Raw genomic sequence first — 27,229 nt, 5'->3', positions numbered from 1 at the left:
TAACACTGGATTGAGAATATGGTCACTTAAAACTATTGGCCAATTTTTGTTCAGGATGGCCCTGATTTTCTTTTCTTCTCTGCTGAAAGTAGTGACCATACGAGGGCCTATATCTGGAGGCCTGCTGGTGTTCTCAGTATCAGTGTTGTTCTCAGGGAACAGGCTTTCTCTAGTACGAGATAAAGATTTTTGGTAGGCTTTTTCTAGCAGTGCTTCCGAATATCCCCTAGCTTTAAGACGGGATTTGAGGTCTTTTAAGCATGATTCAAAATCAGAATTGGAGCTGCATATTCTTTTAAGCCTTAACATTTCTCCGTAAGGAATGCCTGTGATGGTATGTCTAGGGTGCATACTGGTACAATGTAATGTGGCATTACCCGCTGTCTTTTTTCTGTGTAAGGTGGTGTTTACATTATTGTTTTCAATATACACTTCCACATCTAGAAATTGAATTCTTTGTTTTTCCACATGGGCGGTAAAATTGAGATTGAGATTGTTTTGGTTGATGTCATCTATAAATTCAATAGCTTCCGCCTTAGTGCCCTGCCATGCTATGAAAATGTCGTCAATATAACGTAAAAAAACTGATGACATGTGTATCCATCCAGGCTTTGTGGCGTGTCATGAGGACCTGCTCCTCCCACCAGCCTACGTGTAAACACGCATAGCTAGGAGAGAAGCAGGCCCCCATCGCCACACCCCGAAGCTGTCTGAATATGTCTTTGCCAAAGGAAAAGAAATTGTGGTGGAGACACCAGTCCATTAAATTAATGATGACCTTATTATGTTCGTATAGCTCAATGGGGCGCTTGGATAAAAAGTGTTGTACAGCCGAAAGTCCTTGCTTGTGATTTATGCTGGTATACAGCGCTTCCACATCGAGGGAAATGAGCCACATGTCTGTATTCCATGTGATGTTCTCAATTTTCTTAATAAAGTCACTGGTGTCCTTCACAAAACTAGGTAGTTCCTTGACAAAGTCTTGGAGAAAATAGTCGATGTATTCTCCCACCTTTTCTCCTACACTTCCAATGGCAGACACAATGGGTCTCCCGGGCACAGGTGTGACAGCCTTATGGATTTTTGGTATGAGATACAGGGAGGGCAGTATAGGGTGATCGATGCACATAAATTTATGCTCTTCAGAAGAGATAAGGCCCTCTCGCTTCCACTGGCCTAGCATTTTGTGCAGTTTCATTTTGGCATTTTCGTAGTCCTTTTGTGAGCTTTTCTCGTAGCAGCTGGAATCATCTAGTTGACGTTTGGCTTCCAAGATATAGTCTGCTTTAGGCCAGATCACCAAGTTGCCTCCCTTGTCAGATTTTTTGACGACAATTTCATGGTTCTTGCTCAACTTTTTCATTAGTGAGTCAAATGCTTTTCTCCTGTGTATTTCTTTTTTACGAAACTTGTTATTAGATCTTACATACAGCTTTTTTATGTCATTAACAACGCAATCATGGAATGTATCCACGGCGTCTCTTGGCATCATAGGTATAAATTTGGACTTGCTGCGGAATGGACTCAGGCCCGCCCCTATTTGTTCCATGGATATTCTGCGTAGACGGTTTTGCGTAGCTATATCAGAATCAGTTTCCACTGAGTCAAGGTTGGTGGTTAGTTCGTATGCGTCCAAGAAAGTATGAGTGTCTGATGCGCTTAGTGGAGCGGTGCCATCTGAGTTGTATGCAGGATTGGCGATGTCGGATACGTCAGAGGTTTTAGTGGGTTTCAAAGCAAAGTGTTTTTTTAGTTTCAATTTGCGTATAAAGCAAAATAAGTCCACTCTTGTCATCGCATAATTGAAACTTTGTATAGGCGAGAAATTAAGGCCTAGGGAGAGTAGTTGCTCTTCTGCTTTGTTCAAGACGATGTTGGATAAATTTACGATGGTGTTATCCGCTATCGCCGTTTCCCCCAATAGTTACGCTTTGGCAGCAATTATCAGACCATTATATTTCCTGATTAGCCGGACGCGCCCACAGCTTGCTTATTCCCAAGCCCGACGTGTAGCCCAATTGGGCTACTTTCTGGTAAGCTTTGGGCTGCATATTCTACGACGCCTAATTATAACTACTGGTGTTTTTCTCCTGCCTAATTGAGGTCGAAACCATGATATATCCTTATTGCCCAATCGGGCGTCATGCTTGCAAGCATTAGGTTTTCTGTTGGGGTTTAAATTCATAGCTCCACTGCGGTGATTTATGTGTGTGTTACAGCGCTAAGTACTTTCATCCAGGCGCATCCTAGACACTCCCGCGGGAGCGGAGATGCAAAACGCCATTACGCATACTTGACCCGGCTGGGCACAGATTCAAGACACTCTCCCGAGCGGAGATAGCACGTTATTGCTGACAGCGTTGCTAATGAGTCAGCGTGAGGTAGTGGTTAAGACGTCTGTCTCTGATTCTAAAGGTTATGCATTGCAATTTGGTCTTTCACTGATGTTTTCAATAATATTAGTTTTGGAGTAAAAACTTTAAGGCAAGGTACTGTGTTCATTGTGGACTAGTGTTTGAAGTCCCTAACTCTGAAGGTATGAGTTCAGATATCTGGTAAGTGTTTGAAAATACTATCTTTCTGTGGCGCGGTTTTGCGCCTATCCGCCACAGGCTTTCTCTAGTGGCCGAGTGCGAGATTGAGCCGATCACGCTCAGAAGTGCATAACCCAATTGGGGAATATATATATATATATATATATATATATATATATATATATATATATATATATATATATATATATATATATATATATATATATATATATATATATATATATATATATACATTCGAGCTACGCACATCGCATGTGTCCCCTATTTGCTCCGAGGCTCATAATGCTTCATACCTTACACAGAGCACTTTTTCCTGTTACGCCTTCCAGGCTGCAACAATAGACTGGCCTTCGGAGTGCGCACACGCTCCTGAAATCTATTTTATGGCTCTTACGCCCTTTTGGGCTGAAAGAACTGGGACTACAGCTTTGCTGAGAAGCTAGATAAATTCTTCTTCATTTTCGTGTGCATAGGGTTGGCTCCCCCTATACTCCTCCGTGATTCTGTGCTTTGCACTACGATATTGCATCTAGACACCCTTAAGCATTTTAGGGAAATAAGGAAGGGGGACCCAAAAGGTAGCTAAGGACCAAGGGTATAAGTCAATTTAAGGAAACAAAGGTCCTAAGCACATTCAGAGATATAAGCAAATGATATATAGACCACAATAGGCTGCTATATATTTTTCCATGTCCAGCCGGACTAGGAATTTATTTTTAAATGGAATCAAAAAATAAGACTGAATACAAAAGCAGCAATTCTTAAAGTAGGGCACAGTCCTGCACCGTACTAGTGAAGGAAACACAGTGGGAGAAAAGAAATAGTACAGTAAGAGAAGGGAATTTTTACAGGCAAAGAAAGTGAGCAGTCTGGACACTTTTTAAATCAGTGTTTTGAAGTGTTCTCCAGAGTAGTACATACAAAATAATACACAATGGTTAAATGTATGTCTACTTAAAAAAGTAGACATACATTCAACCTTTGCCTGTAAAAATTCCCTTCTCTTACTGTACTATTTCTTTTCTCCCCTTAGCAGTCTAGACCAAATGAAATTCAGTGGTTGTTGGTTTCAGGGTCTTTGTCCACTAGACCTTTTAGCGTCCAGATTAATTCATCACTTACAACTATTTTCGCCTGGAGGTGGGATCCATTGGAAAACAGTTGTAGGTCCTGTTCCACGTCTGTCAGTGGAACTGATCTTTGCTTCCATCAGTGCATTCCAATTGTCGGGGAGCGGATACGATTTTCACGTCAAGTAGCCGAAGCGATCTTAGCATCTACCTTATAGAAATCCCCTTCTTTGTTTCCAGTACTCCTTGAGACGGTCTTCGACCTGCTCATAGTGCTCTGTACCTCTCAATCGCCCGATGGCGATTGACAGTTATTCTTTATGGCATAGTGTTTTTTTCCGGCACCAAAGGAACTGGCCGGGAGTCGGACGCGCTGCAGGCGTTAATTTCACAAATCTGGGTTTTTCCAATCGCACAGGATACTCTTCAACATGAGAAGGTTGGGTTCGTTGATAAGCATCTGACGGTGGTTTCTGTGGGGGTTGAATCTCCCCACGTTGTGAATGTAAATGTAGGATATTTGTTAAGCGCACAGCTGCCCATCACCGGGGCGTCCCGGCGCTGTATAACGCTGTGGAACCCTTCCTGGCTCTCCCTGTGAGATGCCCCTCCTGGGCATCCCCAAGGTGAAGCCAGGCATCCCAGTGTTGTAGGGGCCGTTGTGGAGATTAAGCAAGCTATTGCCCAGAGTTGCAGCGTGGGACCCCATGATTAGAGTAGGCGCGAGGCGAGAATTATCGAGTCCGCAGACAAATGAGCCCAAGACCCTGCCGCGTCGGGAATTGAACCCTGGTCCCGGGCCAGACCTCTGCATCAGGGTCTGCCGCTCTAACCATGGAGCCACACTCCCTCTGTGTAGGATTTTTTCAGCAATAACATCATAGGACCTGGCGTACCGTTCGGTTCGCAACAACCATTTGTCCGTCTCTCTGCAAGTCATCCTCGGATGATGGGCTAACCGGTGGTCTTGCGCCGGTATTCTGTCAGTTATTTTTAAAAGGTATTAGGGTGACAAAACCTCCCACACCACAATTTTCTCCCTTTGTGACATATGTTTACAGTTATTCACTTATTTGATATACGGCCAACTACTAATATGCTGACGGCTATTATCGTCCAACCGGCAATTCAGAACCTATCTACCTGTCTGTGTTTCTGCAACGAGGAAGCCCTGGATTTCGCAGGCACCGTACCTTCTCCAGAAGGAGTTCCATTTAGTGTTTTTGTTGGTATTGTAAATTTGTCAAGTACTGTTACAAATTGTGCTTTCCAGCTACTGCAAATTATGTGGGGTTCATTGCCTTAAGGCTTATGATGGGTTTTTCACCCTGGTTGGTAATCACGTTACATAAATTTTAAACACCTGTCCGTAGCTTTATAATCATAAGTTTAAAGTCAGTTGACAAAATCGGTATTTATACCCAAAGTTGGAACAGAAGGTGCCATGGCATCTTAATATTGTATGATGATTCTACTGTTCCAGACATTTTGAGTTCTGCCAACCGTTTTTTCAGTCTACTTTAAACAGTTTATTGTAAACCGGTGGGTGAGATAGTTGTAGTAATGTTTTGAAGGAGCATTAAACTAGCATAATCAGAAGCCTCAGGTCCTGTAATAGAATAAAAAATTAGCTAGCATTCGCGCCAAGAATTTTCAATTCTATTAAGGACACGGTGGTGAGGATTATCCCACCCAGTTTTATTACAATAATTGGTAATAATTACCCACCCACATGTACTTGATATTCTGTATAAACAGACGTTACGGGTTTTTCCTGTCTCATTCCTTTCAGGTTCTGGAAAAGAAGATGGAACAGAAGTACTTCTGGTTTGGAGGATATAAACTTTACAGTTTGATTATGGTTTCTTCCACATTGGAGGATGATTGTTAGGACTCATGTTCCTTATTTTGGACTGGTGTTGTTAATATTATTGACTGTCAAAGTTCGAGCAAAGAAAGAGGAAAAGACCAGGAGGCAGAGGCTCTTATAGGGCAATACAGGATGTGATGTATAGGCGAGCATCATGGGAAATGTAGTTGTATTTGCATACAAAATGTTTTTCATTGGCTGCTGTGAGTAGCAAATAAAAGAAAGCGAAGCATAATCCTCGCCTCCGTGTCCTTAATAAAATTGAAAATTCTTGGCGCGAATGCTAGCTAATTTTTTATTGGTGCCCACAGAATACTACAGATACCTGCAACTGAAGCATGCGATGGGCAGACACCTCAAAGACGAGGATCAGATCCCTGAATACAGTCCGCTGGAAGAAAGGTTACTATTGGACCCCATTCCGGAGAAGACTCTATCTTGCACAAATAAGAAGATAGTAAACAATTCCCCAGACCTACTCATAAAGCTGCGGGAGGCGTGGGAATCTGATGTGGGCTTGTTAGAAGATGATGATTGGGCGGAGGCAGTGCAGAGTCCAAGGGAGGTGGCGATTCGGGCACGATTTATACTGGTCCAGTTACGAATTCTGCATAGGTCATATTATACTAGCACACTCATGTTCAAAATGGGACTCATACTAACAGATGATTGTCAAAGGGGGTGCACTCAGAGGGGTACATTCTTTCATATCCTGTGGGAATGCCCGGAAATACAGAAATATTGGAAGAAGGTAACTCAGATTATGTCAGAAGTGATGGAGCAGGAAGTCCCCCTGGATGCCAGGTTGCATGTGCTATGCGTCTCTGCGGAACATAATTGGCCCAAGTATCATAGGATATGGCTTCAGGTGGCTGCGCTGGTGGCTAAGAGAAATATTGCAGGGGCATGGAGAGCAATTCAACCGCCAAAAGTGTCACAATGGAAGAAAGACATGGACTGGTGCTGTGCGGCAGAAAAAACAATATATGAGAGCCGGGGCTGCCCCAAAAAATGGGAGAAAGTTTGGCAGTGATGGGAAGTTTTTAGGGGTTATGTGGGGTTATCTGGTAGACAGGAGGGGAGGAGTGGCGGGTAGCTGATAACATCCAGGAAGAATCCAAAGGTGTTTTGATTCTTCTTACATGTGTAAAAGCCGCAAATTGTGAGCATTGATGAGAAACTTGTATTTTAACCTGTGTATATGCAATGTAAATGGACGCTGACACTTGTTTAATAAAAATAAGATTAAAAAAGAACAATTTTTCTCCCATTATTAAGAAAATCTTTACTGAATGAAATGAAAAGTAGGTCTTACATAGCGCAACTGTCACTCCTAACGGAGTCTCCTGGCGCTGTAAATGACAAGAATCAATTGTATAAAATAAGACCTAAATTAGGTCTAAGCAGCAGACATCAGCTATTCCAAAGATCCATGTCTTTAATGCCTTTCTAAACTGCCCCTCTTGTTCAATTACTCTGAGTTCCTTTGGCATGCAATTCCAGGCCTTTGCTCCCAGTACAGTGGCTGATTTCCCACTTCTAGTAACTAATTTGAAGCCCGGCACTTTGAGCAAGCTTGCAGCACTAGATCTTAGCGTTATTGCAGTAGTATATGGTTGAACCTTGCTGAAAGATATGTCGGGCCCAAATGGCAGTATGCTCTGAAAGTCGTCAGTAGTAGTTTGAACAAAATTCTTTTATGAACTGGGAGTCAGTGAAGGGTCTTCAAGGAAGCCGAGGCCGACACTGTACGTTGAAGCCCTAAGACCAGTCTAGCTGCAGCATTCTGGACTACTTGTTGTCTTCTCAGGGTGGTTTTATTGATCCCTGCAAGGAGGCTATTACAGTAGTCCAGCTGCGATAGTATGAGAGCCACAGCCACTGCTTTCTTCGCGGCCAGCGGAATCAGGTTGAAAAACTTCTCAAGGTTTTTATAAGACCAAAACAAGTCCCAGTTGTCTTCAGGACATGGGGTTTGAAAGAAAGGGAAGAGTCAAACTTAACACCCAGGTTTTTTGCAACCTCCACCGTTGATGGGGGGCTGTAGTATTATCTGGCCATCAGTCCTTTGGTTGACGAGGTTGTTTTTATCGATAGGTAAAATTTCTGTCTTGTCAGTGTTACAGCAGAGATGATTATCTTTCATCCATTTTATAACTGCTGTAAAACGATTTGACATTTTCTTCGGCATCAGTAGAATTCTTATCCAATGACAGAATCAACTGAGTGTCATAAGCGTAAGATGTGATTTCGATCCCGTAAGTCGAACTCAACGAGATAAGAGGGGCCATATATATGTTAAATAAGAGTGGACTAAGTGAAGCCCCCTATGGGACACCAGTAGAAACGGTACGTGCTAATGAAAGGAACGATCCCAACGAGATCACCTGCTTCCTATTTGACAGGAAAGATGTAATCCATGCCATTGCGGAATCAGATATGCCGCAAGATCTCAATCTGGCAAGCAGGATGTGATGCAAAATGGAATCAAATGCAGCAGACAAGTCTAAAAGAATCAAGACTGCCTTCCTGCCGTTGACCGTTATAAATTTAATAGTGTACGAGATCTCGAGTAACGCTGACTCAGTCAAGTGTTTTGGTTGAAAGCCGGATTGGCGGGAATGGAAGATCTGAGTTGCCTCCGAGTAACTAGAGAGTTCTTTATATAATACTAGCAGCCCGGCCCAACGTTGTCTGGGTATGAATTGCTGCCGGCCAGTAGTATATTGTTTTGTAGGATTTCGTTTTTATAGCATTTCTTATCTGTGACAGGCCTGTGAAACGCTCCGATGCACAGTGCACTGCTGATGCACTTAAGAGTGCGCGTTCAGTAGCGCATGAATTCGAGTTTCCCTACTTTATTTTTCCTTGCAATATTATATAGCGCAAACTTGACAACATGGCATGAGCACAATTTACATCACAGAAGAACACATTCATTTGTGGTAGGCACGGGGAGACAAAGCGATTTGCCTGTAATCACAGGATGTTGAGCTGATGCCGAGATTCGAATGTTGCTCCCCAGCTCTAAAGTTCGCAATTCTAGAACTTGTGGCGGGAGGTGTGTCTAAAAGTGTATGTCGGTGCTGCCCATCAATGAGAGAGACCTGTGCATTTTTCAAATGGGTGGTGAAAAAATATGAGTATGTTGCTGGAGATGTGGGCCGCCGTGCCACCAATGTACTTACCGGGGGAGGGTAAACACCGATTATTCCGCAACTTTCTTTCCGCATACCATCACTCCGCATACTTTCATTACGAAAGTACCATGACTCCGCAATGCCATTATAACGCATTGCATTACATTTTATATGCTTTTACCACGCATACATTTACAACGAAGTTCGATGTAAATGCATGAATGGTAAAAGCATGTTTTATTTTATGTTTGGATAAGGTAAGTGTGGGTATAGGGGTATATGTTTTGAGGTACTGAGGTATATGTTTTGGGGAGTTTGGGTATTTTAAGGGTTCAGATATAGTTTTGGGTTATGGGGTACATGGGTAGTTTTAGGGTTTAGGGATAGGTATAGGTTTTGGGGTACAGGGGTATTTTTAGGGTTCAGGGCTAGGTTTGGGTTTTGGGGTATAGGGGTATTTTTAGGGTTCAGGGGTAGGTTTGGGTTTTGGGGTACAGTGGTATTTTTAGGGTTCAGGGCTAGATTTGGGTTTTGGGGTACAGGGGTATTTTTAGGGTTCAGGGCTAGGTTTGGGTTTTGGGGTGTTGGGGTATTTTAGGGTTCAGAGGTAGGTTTGGGTTTTGGGGTACAGTGGTATTTTTAGGGTTCAGGGCTAGGTTTGGGTTTTGGGGTACAGGGGTATTTTTAGGGTTCAGGGGTAGGTTTGGGTTTTGAGGTACAGGGGTATTTTAGGGTTCAGGGGTAGGTTTGGGTTTTGGGGTACAGTGGTATTTTTAGGGTTCAGGGCTAGGTTTGGGTTTTGGGGTACAGGGGTATTTTTAGGGTTCAGGGATAGGTTTGGGTTTTGAGGTACAAGGGTATTTATAGGGTTCAGGGCTAGGTTTGGGTTTTGAGGACAGGGGTATTTTTAGGGTTTAGGGATAGGTTTGGGTTTTGGGGTACAGGGTATATTTATAGGGTTAAGATGGGTTAGTGTTTAAGGGTGTTGGGGTATTTTAAGGAGTAAGGGTAGGTTATGATTATGGGGTGCAGGGGTATTTAAAGGGAGCAGGGTAGGATTAGCACACGATATGAGACATGGCATTAAGGGCGGAACGTACCACACGCCCCTAGTGTTTGTCACGCCCACAGCACACGCCCACAGCACAACGCAGACACGTCCACAAGGGACTACTTTGCTGGCATGGTTCTTTTACCTTTTAAATGTATATGGGGGGCGTCTGCATAGCCTATGTCCTTCTGCTGCAACTGCCCTTTCCAACGCTGTATTGGGTGTTGTGATTGGTGATGTGGTTCCTGAGATTACCTGCCTCAAAGGTTTGGGCGCTCTCTTTATTATATTAGTATGGATTCTCTCTGTAATCTTACCTAGGATTGGTAACAGAGATATGGGCCTGTAATTAGAGAGGTTAGAGGAATCAATGTTCGTTTTTTTCTTCAATAGTTTTAGTGTGGCAAATTTCCATTCATCTGGTACAGTACTAATGGATAGTGAAGAGTTCACAATATTGTTAATCACCGGATTCACAATATCGATGATGTGATGTAGCAGGGGGTATGCGTCCAATGGGGAGCCCGATTTACAGGCCAATATTGACTCCTTGGTCTGGGAAAGCATGACCGTTTGGAAGGTTTGGAGGCCAGGCCTGTCCTCGCAATTTTCTGGCACCTGTCCCTCAATAAGCTCCGAGCGAGTATGGGTCTCGAAGTTCTTTTGAATGGCCTTGACTTTATCTTCAAAAAATAACACGATTTCATTACATAACTTCTGAGCAGGAGGGATTTCTGCATGTAAGCCTTTATGATATGTGAAAGATTTTACAATTGTAAAGATTTCTTTTTTGATTATGCTTTGCCAGAGTTATTTTATTATGGAAATATTCTTTTTTTGCTAATTTAATAGCTGAATGGTATTGTTTCCTGAAGGTTTTTAAGATCTGTAAATTGGATACGTCATATCCCTTTCTCCATCTGTGTTCTAACTGTTAAGACTGCAGATGAAGTCCCTCCAGTTCTTTCGAAAACCAAGGGTCGTTATGAGTTTTACTTTTATTCAACCTGACCGTACACTCAGTCAGGGCTAATTCTTCGCCTATAGCCATGATCTAACTGTGGAACCTGCAAGAATCCTCACCCGGTTCTCCCGTAAGTATTGAAACCCTGTCTCTGGTCATTGAGGGCAAAGAAGGATTAGTGGCTGAGAGATGCCATTTCCTCCTTGGTGCACCTACGTCATTCTTCATCGCACACAATCCTTGTTAGGGATTGGAAACGCTAACAGAATAAAACAGTGATCAGACCAGGCATGTGGAATTGGATTTCCTGTCTGAAGTGAACTGAGGTTAGTACAAACAGCATCCAGGGTATGTCCTGCTCTATGCGTTGGTCCCTGGACCATTTGTTTCATGCCCAGCAAATTGACCGTTTCCATGAAGGATGTAACCCCTGGGCAGTCACTGCATTCCAGGTGCAGATTAACATTGCAAAGTAGCGAGAAATTTGAATATCTAAGCAAAGCTTCACTGAGGGGATCTCCCAATGAGTCCAAGAATGCCTTACTATTACCCGGGGGACGATATATCAAAGCCCCAGAAAAGGAGAAGGAATTATTAATAGCACAACACAAGCCCATGTGTTCTGCTCCTCTAAGCCCTGGTAAGGTGAACGTTTTCCATTGTAAGGTCTCTCTATAAAAAATGGCTACTCCTCCCCCCTACCATCCTCTCTATCTTTCCTACAAATTGTAAATTTGGGTTGCAGAGCAACCGCAATGTCCGGGTTAGAGTCATCTTTTAGCCAGGATTCCATAACACATAGGAAATCTAAATCATTATCCAAGATCAAATCCTTAATATTGAAGGCATGTCGACCTAAAGATTGTGAATTGATTAAACACCCCCTAACAATCGCTTGGTGACAGGCTCCATTAGCTTCTTCCTTATTTTAAAGGACTCGTAAAATGATATCTGTAACTTACATTTCCGGCATGTTATCGGGCCTCTAATTTTATTAACTTCTATATAGTGTTCACAATGTTTATTAGTGTTTAATTCATGCAAAGAATTTGCTGAAAATGTTCTACCTGGTTGGAAACTGGCAGCATGGCTGGCACTGGGCGAGTGTCTGGCGTATACAGGCGCAGACGGGCTTGCCTTTGGCGCGCCGCTGGCGCGCCATCGGCACGCCCGCTGCGCTTGTCTGCTGAGCGTCAGCGCCCTTCCCTCCATTTATGCAGTGCTATTGGGTGCTGTGTCTAGACGGTCTCTTGAACAAAATGGCGGCCGTAATTGTCCCACTGGAAGTGGGGGGAGGATATTGCGTCATCGCTACCTCCACACAATCAGAAGATGCTGTGGTGGAAAGGGGAGCAGACGCAAGAGATGCTAAAGCCCTAAAACTGAGGATGAGGTAAGCGTTGTAAACACCCCATGTGTCACCCTTCAAAAAACACGGAATGCACAATTTGACCCTCAATAGTTGCCCTGACAGTTATCTGGCTCACAAAATAATTACAAAGCTATAAACATTAAGAGTTATGGCGCAGTGCACATAAAGAATGTGCTTTAAAACAAGTAAAAACAATGCAGTTAACTTCTAATAGCAGCTGACCTTGTCATCATGAGAAGAGAATCGTATCCTCCTCCTCGACCATTTGTCCAGATTTAGGCCAGGCTGCAACACCGAGCTGATTGTTCCCTTCGCAATTGATGACCTAGGAATGTTAATGGATGGTGGTGATGGGAACAGGAAGTCCTAATCCTATTGGACGCCTCAACCACTTCTGATACCAATGATCATTCCACCCTTCTTCAGTACCATAGGGTACTGGGAAATGGGGGAACTGCCCTATATTTGGTTTCTTTTTTATCTAATAGACTTCAGTCAATCCAACTGGAGATTTACTACTCACCCTCTAAGCCCCTACTCTGGGGAGTGCCACAAGGGGCCGTTATTTTCCCTCTGCTTTTTAACTTATGTCTAAGTCCTCTTGCTTAACTGGTTGGTGCAAGAATATTGTATCTAATCATACTTTTTTGCAGATGACACATTCAGCTAGATGCATCAAGCAAAATACTGTTCGCAAAGGGGCAGATTCTCAGAATCTGCCCCTCTGCGACCTGTTTTTATGCATTTGGGATGCATTATCCCAAATGCATAAATCACTATTTGCGATTGCATTTAAGGAATCTCAAATTGACATTCCTTAAATGCAATGCATGTATGTAAAATAGCTAGCGATTTTGCTGATAGGGGTCGCTATTTACCGTGAAATCAAACTTCATGGTAAATAGCGAAAACTGTGAAAAATGCACTAAAGTGCATCTTTCGAAGTTGTATGTTACACACACACACATGTCCTTGGGACATGTGTGTGCACAATACCAGTGTCCAGGTCAATTTAAGGGGTGCAACAGGTTGTACTTTGGACACCCGTCACCCTTGAAATTGCATTCTCAAATTGCGATTAGCTAATTGATAATCGCAAATTGAGAATTCCTCCCGATTCATTCCTATGGGCCTTTTGGCCCATAGGAATCAATGAGATGTCATTCCTTATTTGCAAATCGCACTCTGCGAGTCGCAGATTAGAAATATTTAGGAATTGCTAATATTTTAGCAAATCCTACATGCATCTGATTTTGCGAGTCCCTAAATGCGAATCCTTAAACTTCACAATTAAGGACTCGCAAAATCGAACGTTGCTGCATCTAGCAGATAGTTTATTTTTTGTATGAGAACATCCCTGATGCATCCACTGTACAAGATCTTACCCAAAACTGGATGAAAACTAACTTCGTAAATCTCAATCCTGGCAAGACTACGCGGAAGAAGTTTGCACGCCGATAGAGTTTGAGTTGGTGTAAACATGGACAAACTGTGATTAAAATTGTTGTGCATCTCTCACCCTTGTTTAAACTTAACAGTATGCAATGTTTGTCTCGAATCGAGAGATTGCACCCATGATAAAAATGATAAAAAGAAAGAAGATAACACGAGAATGATAAGAAAAGGATGTGGGAAAAGTGTACATAAAGTGGTCGATTCCGATTCGGGAAAAAAAACGTCCGTATGATTTGTATCCGGAGCCCTCTCCGTACGAATCATACTTGTCCGTCCGAGTCGCGTAGTACGATCCGTATTCCGTGAATCCGTCTGAATCGTCGCGATCCATACATATTGCAAGGCTGAAACCGTGAACCGTACGACTTGTACACATGCCGTACGACTCGTACACATGCCGTACGACCCGACGAGTACGATCCGAAACGGGGTATGAGGACACGATTTGTACGGTCCACGTCAGGTAAGCGCGAGTCGTACGGAAAAGCACCCAAACACATACACACCGTACGGTCCGCTCATGGGGTGTACGAGCCGTACCCTATGTACGATGGGTGTACGAACCGTACCCCATGTACGATGGGTACACCCATCGTACATGGGGTACGGCTCGTACACCCATCGTACATGGGGTACGGCTCGTACACCCATCGTACATGGGGTACGGCTCGTACATCCATCGTACATGGGGTACGGCTCGTACACCCATCGTACATGGGGTACGGCTCGTACACCCCATGATCGTAGGGGTACGGTGCGTACCCCTGCAATCATGGGGGGTACGCACCATACCAGGGGGGGCCGTTCCGTACCTGTTTCGGCGTGAACTTTGCTTTTACTGCTGTTTTCTGCTTCCGTAGAAAAAGGGTCGTACGGTGCGTACCCGACACGTATTGTACTTGCTGGGTCGTAAAAACCAGCCGCGAACCGTACAGATGTCGCGTACAGTGGGTTCTGAGGGAGAATCGTACGGAGATTAGAGTCATACGGACCTCTGTACGACTCGTACAGAGTACGGCTCCTGGTACGAATCGTATTTCGTCGTACGTACAGGGGACATTGCAGGGTACGATTCGTACAGGAAAAACGCTCCGAACGGCTATTCGGAGCGGTTTTTCCGAATCGGAATCGGCCCCAAAATGATGATGATTGGCACAGGAGTTGGGTTTCCTATCATGATGGACCATTACGAACATGCAAAATCCTCAAGCAAGTTATTGAAGGACACAATCATCATTGCTACTAAGTTGAATTTTCTAATTACACATATGATTTTATACACGTTGATATGCGGCTGTTTTGTGTTGTGTTAGAGTACCAATTTGATGGAATCTGGGGGCTGTATAATCTATCATGTCGAGAGGGACGGAGCATATTGCACTGTGTGTCGTTGCATCAATAGAAACGGAAAACAACCTTTAACAAAGAGGGAGGGGTAAAAGGTAAGGAGTAAAGTCCCATATGTATCATCAACCTGATTTGCGATTCTGAAATAGCGATTTTTTAGGAATCGCTATTTCAGAATCGCAAATAGGGATGTATGAACTAATTCGCAATTTTTCTGCTAATTCTTAGTATTCTTTAATTGCGATTAGCGAATTGCAAATCACAATTAAGGAATACTTTCCCATTCATTTCTATGGGCCAGGAGGCCCATAGGAATGAATGGGAATCTATTCTCAATTTGCGATTCGCAATTTGAGAATCGCAAATTGAGAATAATTTCTAGGGTGCACGGGTGTCCAAAGGACACCCTGTTGCACCCCTGAAATAAGCATGGGTGCACATGTGGCGCAAATAAATGCCCTAAGGGCATGTATGTGCGTCTCATGGCACTTTGAAAAATGCAAAAATGTGCATTTCTCATGGAATTCGCAAATTACTACCAACTTGAAGTTGGTGGTAATTTGCGATTCCTTAAGGACAATTTGCATTTTTTTTCTTCATACATTGCATTTAAGGAATCACTAAACTTGCGATTCCTTAAATGCAATTGGAAAATAAGGAATCGCAAATTTTGCGATTCCTTGTTTTGCACCAGATTTTCCTTAATACATACCATTTGGCAAATTCGAATTTGCAGACGCCGAAATTCTGCGAATTTCGGCGTTTGCAAATGCAAATTTGCTTGATACATATGGCCCAAAATACGTTATTAATGTTCAGCTTAGATTCTTGGTCTACGTAATCAACCACCTGTTGGCAATGAATTAACAAGAGTGGTAAATGCAATAACAGAACTTGGCAAATTGTTTTAAACGGATCTATGACAGAATTTCGACAGACAGAATTTCGACCTACACATATATCGACGCAATTATATCGATGGCAAGAATATCGACGCCCTATCTACAACATAGTAAGTACCAAAATATCGAAAAAATAATATTGATGTTAAAAATATCGTTGTTAAAAATATCGTTTTTTTTCTGTTTAAAAAAACATGTGAAATAATGTAAATAATACTTATAAATTAATTAAACATATTTAAACATATTTAATAATGTTAAAAATAAATAAATAATACATATTTAATAAAAAAAAGTACAAATTAACAAAACATATATAATATATACTTACTTAACAATATTTTTTGTTAATTATTTCCATTATTTATAATTTTAAAAAAATAATATAAATTACTAATGGATTTACATACATAAATTAATATAATATATACAAATATATATATTTAAAACATAATAATTAAATAATTCTATATTTTTAAAGTTAATTAAATACAACATTATCTACATTTCTTCAAAATATATACAATACATAAATAAATAAAACTACTATTTAAAGTATAAAAATAACTACAGTAATAAAAACATTGGATAGCGTAGATTGTAACATTTCTATTTCCAATTAAGAAAATTAAATAGTAGTGAAAACGTTAAATAGTGTAAGGGTCAAAATTACTATTCCCACTCCAGTGAGTGCAACAGTAGGGAAAGCGTTGGATAGGGGGTGGGTAAAAATTACTATTCCCACTCCAGAGGGTGCAACAGTAGGGAAAGCGTTGGATAGCGTGTGGTTAAAAATTACTATTCTCACTCCAGATGGTGCAACAGTAGGGAATGTGTTGGATAGCATAGGGGTAAAAATTACTATTCCAACTCCAGAGGGTGCAACAGTAGTGAAAGGGTTGGATAGCGTAGGGGTAAAAATTACTATTCCCACTCCAGAGGGTGCAACAGTAGGGAAAGCGTTGGATAGTGGGTGGGTAAAAATTACTATTCTCACTCCAGAGGGTGCAACAGTAGGGAAAGCATAGGATAGCGGGTGGGTAAAAATTACTATTCTTACTCCAGAGGGTGCAACAGTAGGGAAAGTGTTGGATAGCGTAGGGGTAAAAATTACTATTCCCACTCCAGAGGGTGCAACAGTAGAGAAAGCGTTGGATAGCGGGTGGGTAAAAATTACTATTCTCACTCCAGAGGGTGCAACAGTAGGGAAAGTGTTGGATAGCATAGGGGTAAAAATTACTATTCCCACCCCACCCTATTATCCTAGAAACACACAACCCGCTCCAGTACTAACACATAACATTTAATTTAAAATTATTTATCTATTAAATAATTACTTTATCAATTAAAATAATTATTTGCCAATAATTTTTTTATTAAAAATTAATATATACATAAAAATATAATAAATTATTTGTAATTAAATCAGTTCTCACCCTATTCCCCTATAAACCCACAACCCGCTCCAGTAGTAACACATAACATTTAATTAAAAATTACATTAATTACCAATTAAAGAATTAATTTATCAATTAAAAATATTATTTACCAATTAATATTTAATTACAAAATTAAATATGCTTTAAAAAAATTAATTAATAACAATTAAATTACTTCCCACCCTATTCCCCTATAAACCCACAACCCGCTCCAGTAATAAAACATATAATTTACTTATAAATATACATTAATTATCAATTAAATAATTAATTATTCAATTAAAATAATTAATTGCCAATTAATATTTAATTACCAAATAAATTATATATTAAAAAATATTTATTTAATTACAATTATATTACTTCCCACCCTATTCCCCTAAAAACCCACAACCCGCTCTGGTAGTAAAACATATAATTTACTTATAAATATACATTAATTATCAATTAAATAATTAATTATTCAATTAAAATAATTCTTTGCCAATTAATATTTAATTATAAAATAAAATATACATGAAAAAATATTTAATTATTTACAATTAAATTACTTCCCACCCTATTCCCCTAAAAACCCACAACCCTCTCTGGTAGTAAAACATATAATTTGCTTTTATATATTTTTTTATATAAAAAAATGTAACACATATTATAACAATTAATTTAAATACTTAACTAAAATTTATAACACATATTAGTAAATCGAAATTACTTACATCGATATATATGCTATCGATATAAGTAATTTCGATATTACTTACCTTAGGGTCGATATTCTGTCCAACGATATTCTGGACATCGATATTCTGTCCCTTCGATATTAGCAACTCGATATAAGTGTAGGTCGAAATTAAAGATTCGATATTTTGACTGTGTACCGTTTTAAACTAATTGGAGTTTTAACTAACAGGATCGATGTCATGGTAAGCGTTAATATGTGCAAAGTAAATTCTGTGCTTAAAAACAGGCAACTATGCCACAAGATAAAAGGGTTTTATTCAGGGTTAACGCACAATGTTAGAATTGTAAGAATAGTGTGAGTGTCGAAGAAGCGACCGGTGTTAGTATGCTGGTGTTGTAGAAGGGATTGGTGTAAGCATACTAGTGTAAATTTCCTAGGGACAGGCCAGATTAATTTGCAGCGCTTTATTTACTATCTAAGAAAACATTATCTTCGTGTATATTAGTTTGATTTCGTGTTTTAATTCAAATGAAATGTATTTTTATGTTGACAAAGATGGGTAAAATATACATGTGTTTGTATTTTTTAGATGCCCCTGACGAAGGGAATTCTTTTCCCGAAATGCATCGGGTTGTTGTATTAAAATCATGACATGCGGAACCTACCTATTGCTCCTAAGTGGATGTAATTGATTCGATTCACATAGCCTCGTGGCTGTGCAGCTTGGTGGAACCAATGTTAGTTCCCTCATGGTTTGTAAGACTGAGATATTATCATTTCTTGGTGAGATAAACAAAGGGGAGCCAACTCTCCGGCCGCATCCCATGGCGCAGTATCCAATTACCTGCAATTTTTGCATCATACTGTGCTGTAAATGCCCTCTGGAATACCAGGTCTCAGTCACTACACAATCTTGACTCTTCCAGTTTAACCAACTTAGATGGGTTTTTCATTTTCTTTCCTTTTCTCCCAAAAGTTACCTTGTGCAATCATGTATTCTGTCAAGACTGGCTAAAGGGAATTCTGTGTATCTGGGCCTCCCTAAAAACACCCCCAGTTAAAACTGGTAACCTCATTAATGAGGGTGGTGGCTAGAACTCTTCATACAGCAACCCTTAATAAGAGCTATTCATCACTATATCATGTATGTCAGTGCTTCTATGGCACCATTGAGCAGGGCTGCTCCTAAATATATTTTAAAATATAATATTGCAAAATTACACAAAGAAATGCCCAAGAATGCTGAAGAGCAAACTGCAATTAAACCCACATAGTCACATCTGTGGGCAGCTGGGCATGTCAGGATGTGCTCCAGAATCGCTGGAAGGAAACTGCACACTGGAGCAATTCAGAGAGGGAGCCTGAGGGACCAGGCTGCTGTCAGGAACACTGGCCACGAGGAGAGACTGCGAGGATGCAGCTGTGGGAGGACGCCGCATCCAAGTGCTCTGTCGGCGGTCTGTGCAGCACATCTCCAGAGCTCCAAAGTGACCCCAGGCAGAGACAGATTCATGTGTCCAACCCGCTCGCCATCACTTGGCCAGAGTATTGAGGTGACTCACTTTGGGTCTGGTGGTTAGGTGGACTAGGGCATTCACTGCAAGGATCTGTGCTTGACCTCATGATCACAGGTTGGAATCCGGTGAGTCTGCTCAGTTTTTTATTTTCTGAGATGGACAAAATGAGTGGCATTAAGGTGTGGGTAACAGTAAACATCTATTATTTCGGTGCCAAGTTACCCTTTAGGGGGAACGTGCTTTACAACACATTATGTGATGTGATGTTATTTTGTGGTATGTAAGTGTTGTTTGTTTGTGTTAGAAGGTGGTTCTGACACTAGGGGCCGCCCAGAGTTTTCGCTTTTTGAGCACCTAAATGTTGAGCTTTTACTGTGGAGGAGCCTCATAATCTGGGACTCACCCACAGTGAACACATACTAAAGGAGACTGCAGGGAGATTTTACTGGTGTCCCCCTGGCTTGACTAGGCCGCTGCACAGCAGCTAGAGTATAGGGCACCGGGCTGGTTACATGCAGACATGTGTACATGCGTGCTCACATGTGTAGAGGCTGCGCTGGGGAGATTCCTTATGTCCGCAGTCCAGGAGCAGCTACAGAGTGAATGGTGGGGCAGGACTTCTGCAGAATTGGGTGGTGACATGTAATAGGCTTTATATACTGGAAAGAAACATGCCAGGGAAAGTCAGTGTGTTTTCACTTCATTTTTCCACTATGGGGATGTGGGGTCCATGGCTAGAATGACTTCCACAAGGCCTACAGATTCCAGACACAAACTAATATCCCTTGTAGTGGAGGTGAAAATAAGTATTCTGCAGAGTCCAAAGTCATATTTGTACTGCTTTTGGGTCGTCCAGAAATGTCATATTTCTCTGAGTCCCTGGCTGGGGTCTGGCCCTGGCAGGTTAGATTAATGACCTTTCTTCCCAGAGAAAAGATCTTCCCTCCAAGGAGTAAACATAGGTGGAGCTACAAGCCAATCCATCAACTGCTGTCGCTGGGTGCCAGGCACCAAGCCGAACCACTGTAAAGGCAGTGAGCGGGGGAGGAGTTGGGTTTCAGAGGCCATGTGGCCAGAGACACTGGATGACGCCATTTTGAACAAACCCAGAGGCTGGACAAGAAGGAGGGATCAGGGGCAGGGAAGTGATGTGTCGCTGTTTGATAGGACACACAGAGACTTCCTGCCAGTCCCCTACTCAACTTTTAAAAAGTACTTGCACAGGAAGAGAAGCTCTCTCTGGGGTGTGGTCTGCTGAGGCGGAAGGTACTGGAGCCTGACAATGGGCAGTTGGAAGGTGGACCCTCCTGACTGCCCCCAGGCCCCTAACAGCACCAGAAGAAGAGCCTAGGGCCGGTACACAGAAGCAGGGGCCTCTGCGCAGGGAGAAGAGAGGCACAGGGAGCCACTACAGACCGCTCCGGCAGAATGCACCCCCTTGGAGACTCAGAGGATGGAGGAGAGTGCTCCCAGTGGCTGGGGGCGCCACCAGGACGCAGAAATGGGGCACATCAGGTCCTCAGGGGCTGAGATATGGCCCCGGAAGGTAGGTAACCTTTGACCCCTAAGAAGACCAAAGACGAAGCGCTTGGGGCTCCGCCGCCGGTCTCAGAGATGCCCCCAGAGTGGATCAGGTCCCGGGGGCTGCCCCAGGAAGAAGCAAGAAGGGGGCCAGGAGCCCACCCTAGCCCCCGGTGATGTGAAGGAGGGGTTGCCATCGTGCCCCCCATGACAATTGCCCAAAGGGAGCTCCAGGACCCCACCCTGGCCCCCCACCAATGCGGTATGTGGGGGAGCGCCGCCGCGCCCACCGAAGATGACGGGGGCCCGGGACCCCATCCCCGGGCCCCGAAGAACGGCCGGAAGAGTGCCGCCACACTCCCCGGAAGTACTCAGCTGGCTCCCACGGCCGCACATAGGGGTGCAGGCCAGGAGGGAGCCGGTAGGGGCAGCCGGAGGTGGGCTCTCCTCAGCCCAGCAGTTCGCGCGGGTTGCCCGGGTGGGACCGAGCACAACTGCAAGCTTCGGAGGAGCGGTGAGTGGCCCCGGTGGGACGGGCTCCCGAAGCATGGGTAGAACAGCTGGGGGTGGGCACCCCGAGCTGTCACACTTACACTTACCTGGGGGTTCGGGTGAGACCGGACCCTCCAACCCGCCAAAGACACAGCCGGAGGCCACAGCGCGGCTCTCCCCGAAGCAGCGGGAGAGCCGCTCATCATTTATGCAGCCAAGCCCATAATGCCTTGCAGGCCCGGACCGAACTGCAGGGGCAATCCAGCATTTTCAAAGCTTGTGGTGGCCCCAGGAGAGCGGGGTCACCACCACACATGTGCTAAGGTGCTGGGGGAGCTGCTGAGAAGCGCAGTCTCAAGAAGCGCAGTCTCAATCCTGCACAGAGAGGATTGGAGAGAATAACCCCTCCAGGGCTCAGCATGCATTTTAAACCTTCTGGACTGGAACTTTGGTTCTTCAGCTGAGGTTGATTTTAAAAGTGCTTCATAGAGTGAAGGGCTGAGGCGGTGGATGTCTGGAAGAATGCATCCCCTGGAGATGAAGAGGTGTAAGTGCACTACAAGTGCTATTACTAATGTTATTCTTAATAGAGGGACTGGAGTTCATGTGTCTAATGTGAAGTACTGGTGCAAAGTGATGGCCTAAGCAAAATGGGGTTATATATCAGACATTCCTGCTAGGGTGTTTGGCTTTATATGTATAATCCTGTGATCATGTGTGATGCCTTTAGGGGTGTAATTGCAATGCATCTTTAATGATATCCAAATGATATGAGTACTGTCATTCTAAAGTGTGCATAAACATGTATTCTTGTGGCTGCTCTTAGGTGAAGACCCCAGATTGTTAGCCCTTAAGATGTAGAGGTGCATACTTTATGGTCAGTAGGAGATGCTTAGTCAGGGTCATGTGTCACCAAGGCAGGTGTACCCCTGGTTAAGGCTTGATGAGGTAATGGGGGGGGTACCACTGGGATGGTGCCAGTGCACAGGGCCCTTGCTCCAGGATATGTTCAACTAATTGCATTTGGGGCAAGATGATGTGCATACATGGGAGTGGTGGTAATAGATTCCACCCCCCGCGGGAGGGGTGGCGATGTTATGCAATTTCACAAAGTAATTCCATCAGCTTGTGTATATTTGTAAAGTGGTGCATAGTATTGAGTAGTGTGTGTGTTTAATAAATGTGCTCTTACTTTTAAGAAAGCAAAGTACAGACTGGAAAATCAATTATTGAGTGTTATTTTTGTGCACCTGCAAATGGCGATTACTAGCCCACACCACCTCCCTTGAGTAAGCCTCAGACTGCTCTGCTACACTACCCTCTGAGAGTCAGGTGCTACAATTGGGTGTTTGGTTCCCAGTGAAGGACAAATGTAGTCATGCCTTGATGCCCATTGGGCAGAGTTTGCGCTTTATAAATTTGCTTTCATTAATTCATTCATTAAGTTATATTAAAGAGGTGTCATAAATATTTTTGTTATATACGACTAAAAATACATAAGCATTATGCACAACTGAACAATCATATTAAAAAAGTATTGACAAAAAATAATGTCTTGAGTTTTTTAGTCCTTTCAATGCTGGCAACTTCTATCTGCCTGTCCCAATGGTTGCTTGTTATGGGTTTTTTTGTTATGGGGGCATAAATACCAGGTGGGTGAAGGTTGGCAAATAATACCTGTATAACAGTCAGTGAGAGTCGGTTAGTTAGTCAGTCAGTCAGTCAGTCAGTGAATGAGACAGAGTGAGAGAGTCAGTCAATGAGAGACAGTGTCAGTCAGTGAGAGAGAGTCAGTCAGTGAGTCAGTCAGTCAGTCAATGAGAGAGTCAGTCAGTCAGTGAGTGAGACAGAGTGAGAGAGTCAGTCAGTGAGAGAGAGAGTCAGTCAGTGAGAGAGAGTCAGTCAAAGAGTCAGTCAGAGAGAGAGAGTTAGTCAGTGAGAGAGAGTTAGAGAGTCAGTCAGTGAGAGGGAGAGTCAGAGTTAGTCAGTGAGAAAGAGGGTCAGTCAGTCAGTGAGTAAGTGAGAGAGAGAGTGAGAAAGCCAGTCAGTCAGTTAATGAGAGTCAGTCAGTCAGGGAGAGAGTGAGAGAGTCATTCAGTCAGTAAGACAGAGTGAGCGAGTCAGTGAGAGAGTCAGTGACAGAGAGTTAGTCAGTGAGAGAGAGAGAGAGAGAGAGAGAAGGTTGGCAAATAATACCTGTATAACAGTCAGTGAGAGTCGGTTAGTTAGTCAGTCAGTCAGTCAGTGAATGAGACAGAGTGAGAGAGTCAGTCAATGAGAGACAGTGTCAGTCAGTGAGAGAGAGTCAGTCAGTGAGTCAGTCAGTCAGTCAATGAGAGAGTCAGTCAGTCAGTGAGTGAGACAGAGTGAGAGAGTCAGTCAGTGAGAGAGAGAGTCAGTCAGTGAGAGAGAGTCAGTCAAAGAGTCAGTCGGAGAGAGAGAGTTAGTCAGTGAGAGAGAGTTAGAGAGTCAGTCAGTGAGAGGGAGAGTCAGAGTTAGTCAGTGAGAAAGAGGGTCAGTCAGTCAGTGAGTAAGTGAGAGAGAGAGTGAGAAAGCCAGTCAGTCAGTTAATGAGAGTCAGTCAGTCAGGGAGAGAGTGAGAGAGTCATTCAGTCAGTAAGACAGAGTGAGCGAGTCAGTGAGAGAGTCAGTGACAGAGAGTTAGTCAGTGAGAGAGAGAGAGAGAGAGAGAGAGAGAGAGAGAGAGAGAGAGAGAGAGAGAGAGAGACAGTCAGTTAGTGAAAGAGTCATTCAGTCAGTGGGAGAGATAGTGAGAAAGTTAGTCAGTCAGTCAGTGAGAGAGTCAGTCAGTCAGTCAGTGAGAAAGTCAGTGAGTGAGAAAGAGAGAGTCAGAAAGTCAGTCAGTGAGTGAGAGTAAGAGGATGAGAGAGTCAGTGAGTGAGCGAGAGTGAGAGTCAGTCAGTCTGTGAGAGAGTCAGTCAGTCAGTCAGTTAGTGAGAGAGTCAGTCAGAAAGTGAGACAGCCTGTCAGAGAGTGAGAGTCATTCAGTCAGCCGGTGGGAGTCAGTCAGTCAGTGAGAGTGAGAGAGTCAGTCAGTCAGTTAGTGAGAGAGAGAGTCAATCATTCAGTCAGTGAGAGAGTCAGTCAGTGAGACAGTCAGTGTGGGAAAGTCAGTGAGAGAGAGTCAGGCAGTGAGAGAGAGTGAGAGAGTCAGTGAGAAAAAGAGAGAGTTAGTCAGTGAGAGAGAGAAAATCAGAGAGTCAGTCAGTTAGTGAGAGAGTCAGCCAGTCAGTGAGTCAGTCAGTGGGAGAGTCAGTAAGTCAGTCAGTGAGAGAGTCAGCCAGTCAGTGAGAGAGAGAGAGAGTGAGAGAGTCAGTGAGTCAGTCAGTTAGTGAGAGTCAGTTAGTCAGTCAGTGAGAGAGTGAGAGTCAGTCAGTCAGTGAGAGAGTGAGAGAGTCAGTCAGTGTGAGAGAGAGTGAAAGAGACAGTCATTCAGAGAGTCAGTGAGAGTCAGTCAGTCAGTGAGAGAGTGAGAGAGTCAGTCAGTCAGTGAGAGAGAGAGAGAGAGAGAGAGAGAGAGAGATTGAGAGAGTCAGGCAGTCAGTCAGTTGGTCAGTCAGTGAGCGAGAGAGTGAGAGGGTCAATCAGTCAGCCAAGAGAGAGTCAGTCAGTCAGTGAGAGAGTAAGTCAGTCAGTTAGTGAGAGAGTCAGTCAGTGAGTCAGTCAGTGAGAGTCAGTCAGTCGGAGAGAGAGTGAGAGAGTCTGTCAGTCAGTGTGAGAGAGAGTAAGAGAGTCAGTCAGTCAGTGACAGAGGGATTGAGAGTGAGTTAGTCAGTCAGTGAGAGAGAGAGAGAGACAGTCAGTCAGTGAGTGAGATAGAGTGAGAGAGTCAGTCAGTGAGAGAGAGAGAGTCAGTGAGAGAGAGTGAGTGAGAGAGTCAGTCAGAGAAAGAGAGTTAGTGAGAGAGAGTCAGAGAGTCAGTCAGTGAGAGGGAGAGTCAGAGTCAGTGAGTGAGAGAGAGGGTCAGTCAGAGAGTCAGTCAGCTAGTGAGAGAGACAGCAGTGACAGAGTCAGTCAGTCAGTGAGAGAGCCAGTCAGTCAGTCAGGGAGAGAGTGAGAGAGTCAGTCAGTCAGTTAGTGAGAGAGTCATTCAGTCAGTGAAACAGAGTGAGCGACTCACTGAGAGAGAGTCCATCAGTGAGAGAGAGGGAGACAGTCAGTTAGAGAGTCAGTCAGTCAGTGGGAGAGAGAGAGTCAGTCAGCGAGAGAAATAGTGAGAGAGTCAGTCAGTCATTAAGAGAGAGTGAGAGAGTTAGTCAGTTAGTGAGAGAGTCAGTCAGTCAGTGAGGGAGTTGGTCAGTCAGCGAGAGAGTCAGTCAGTCAGTGAGAGAGAGAAAGAGAAATAGAGAAAGAGTCAGTCAGTCAGTTAGTGAGAGTCTTTCAGTGAGAGAGTCAGTCAGTCAGTGAGAGAGAGAGTGAGTCAGTGAGTCAGTGAGAGAGTCAGTGAGTCACTCACTCAGTCAGTAAGAGAGTCAGTCAGTGAGAGAGAGAGTAAGTCATTGAGAGAGTCAGTGCGAGTCAGTCAGTCAGTGAGCGAGAGAGTCAGTCAGTCAGTGAGAGAGAGATTGAGAGAGTCAGTTAGTCAGTCGGTCAGTCAGTGAGAGAGAGTAAGAGAGTCAAGTGAGAGAGTCAGTCAGTAAGTGAGAGAGAGTCAGTCATTCAGTCAGTCAGTGAGAGAGTCATTCAGTCAGTCAGTGAGAGAGTCAGTCAGTCAGTGAGAGAGAGAGAGTAAGTCAGAGAGTCAGTGAAAGTCAGTCAGTCAGTCAGTCAGTGAGCGAATGAAAGTGCCAGTCAGTCAGTCAGTGAGCGAGAGATGGAGAGAGTCAGGCAGTCAGATAGTCGGTCAGTCAGTTAGAGAGAGTGAGAAGTCAGTTAGTCTTTCAGTGAGAGAGCCAGTCAGTGAGAGAGAGAGTGAGAGAGTCAGGCAGTCAGTGAGAGAGTCAGTCAGTCAGTGAGAGAGAATCAGTCAGTGAGAGAGTCAGTGAGAGTGAGTCAGTCACTGAGAGTGAGAGAGTTAGTCAGTCAGTGAGAGAGAGATTGAGAGAGTAAAGCAGTCAGACAGTCAGTCAGTCAGTCAGTGAGAGAGAGTCAGTCAGTCTGTGAGAGAGTCAGTAGGCCAGTCAGTGAGAGAGTCAGTCAGTCAGTTAGTGAGGGGGTCAATCATTTAGTCAGTCAGTCTGTCAGTGAGAGAGTCAGTCAGCCAGAGAGTCAGTTAGAGAATCAGTCAGTCAGTGAGAGATTGAGAGAGTCAGTCAGTGAGAGAGAGATTGAGAGAGTGACTTAGTCAGTCAGTCAGTGAGAGAGTCAGTCAGACAGTGAGAGAGAGTGAGATATTCAGTCAGTAAGTGAGTCAGTCAGTCAGTGAGAGAGTCAATCAGTCATTGAGAGAGTCCATCAGTCAGTCAGTTAGAGTCAGTCAGTCAGTGAGAGAGTGAGAGTCAGTCAGTCAGTGAGTGAGATGGAGAGAGTCAGTCAGTCAGTCAGTGAGAGAGAGAGTGAGAGAATCAGTCAGTTAGAGAGTCAGTGAGAGTCATTCAGTCAGTGACAGAGTGAGAGAGTCAGTCAGTCAGTGAGAGAGTCAGTCAGTGAGTGAGAGAGTCAGTCAGTCATAGAGTCAGTGAGAGTCAATCAGTAAGTGAGAGAGTGAGTGAGAGTTGGTCAGTCAATGATAGAGAAAGTCATTTAGTCAATGAGTCAGTCAGTCAGTGAGTCCCTCAGTCAGTCAGTCAGTGAGAGAGTCAGTCAGGTAGAGAGTCAGTCAGTCAGTGAGAGAGTGAGAGAGTCAGTCAGTCAGTGAGAGAGTCAGTCAGTCAGTGAGGGAGAGAGTCAGT

Source organism: Lissotriton vulgaris, chromosome 2_1, assembly GCF_964263255.1.
Source record: "Lissotriton vulgaris chromosome 2_1, aLisVul1.2, whole genome shotgun sequence".
Lineage (NCBI taxonomy): Eukaryota > Metazoa > Chordata > Amphibia > Caudata > Salamandridae > Lissotriton > Lissotriton vulgaris.
The sequence above is the reverse complement of the archived record's forward strand: the minus strand, read 5'-3'. Positions refer to the sequence as shown.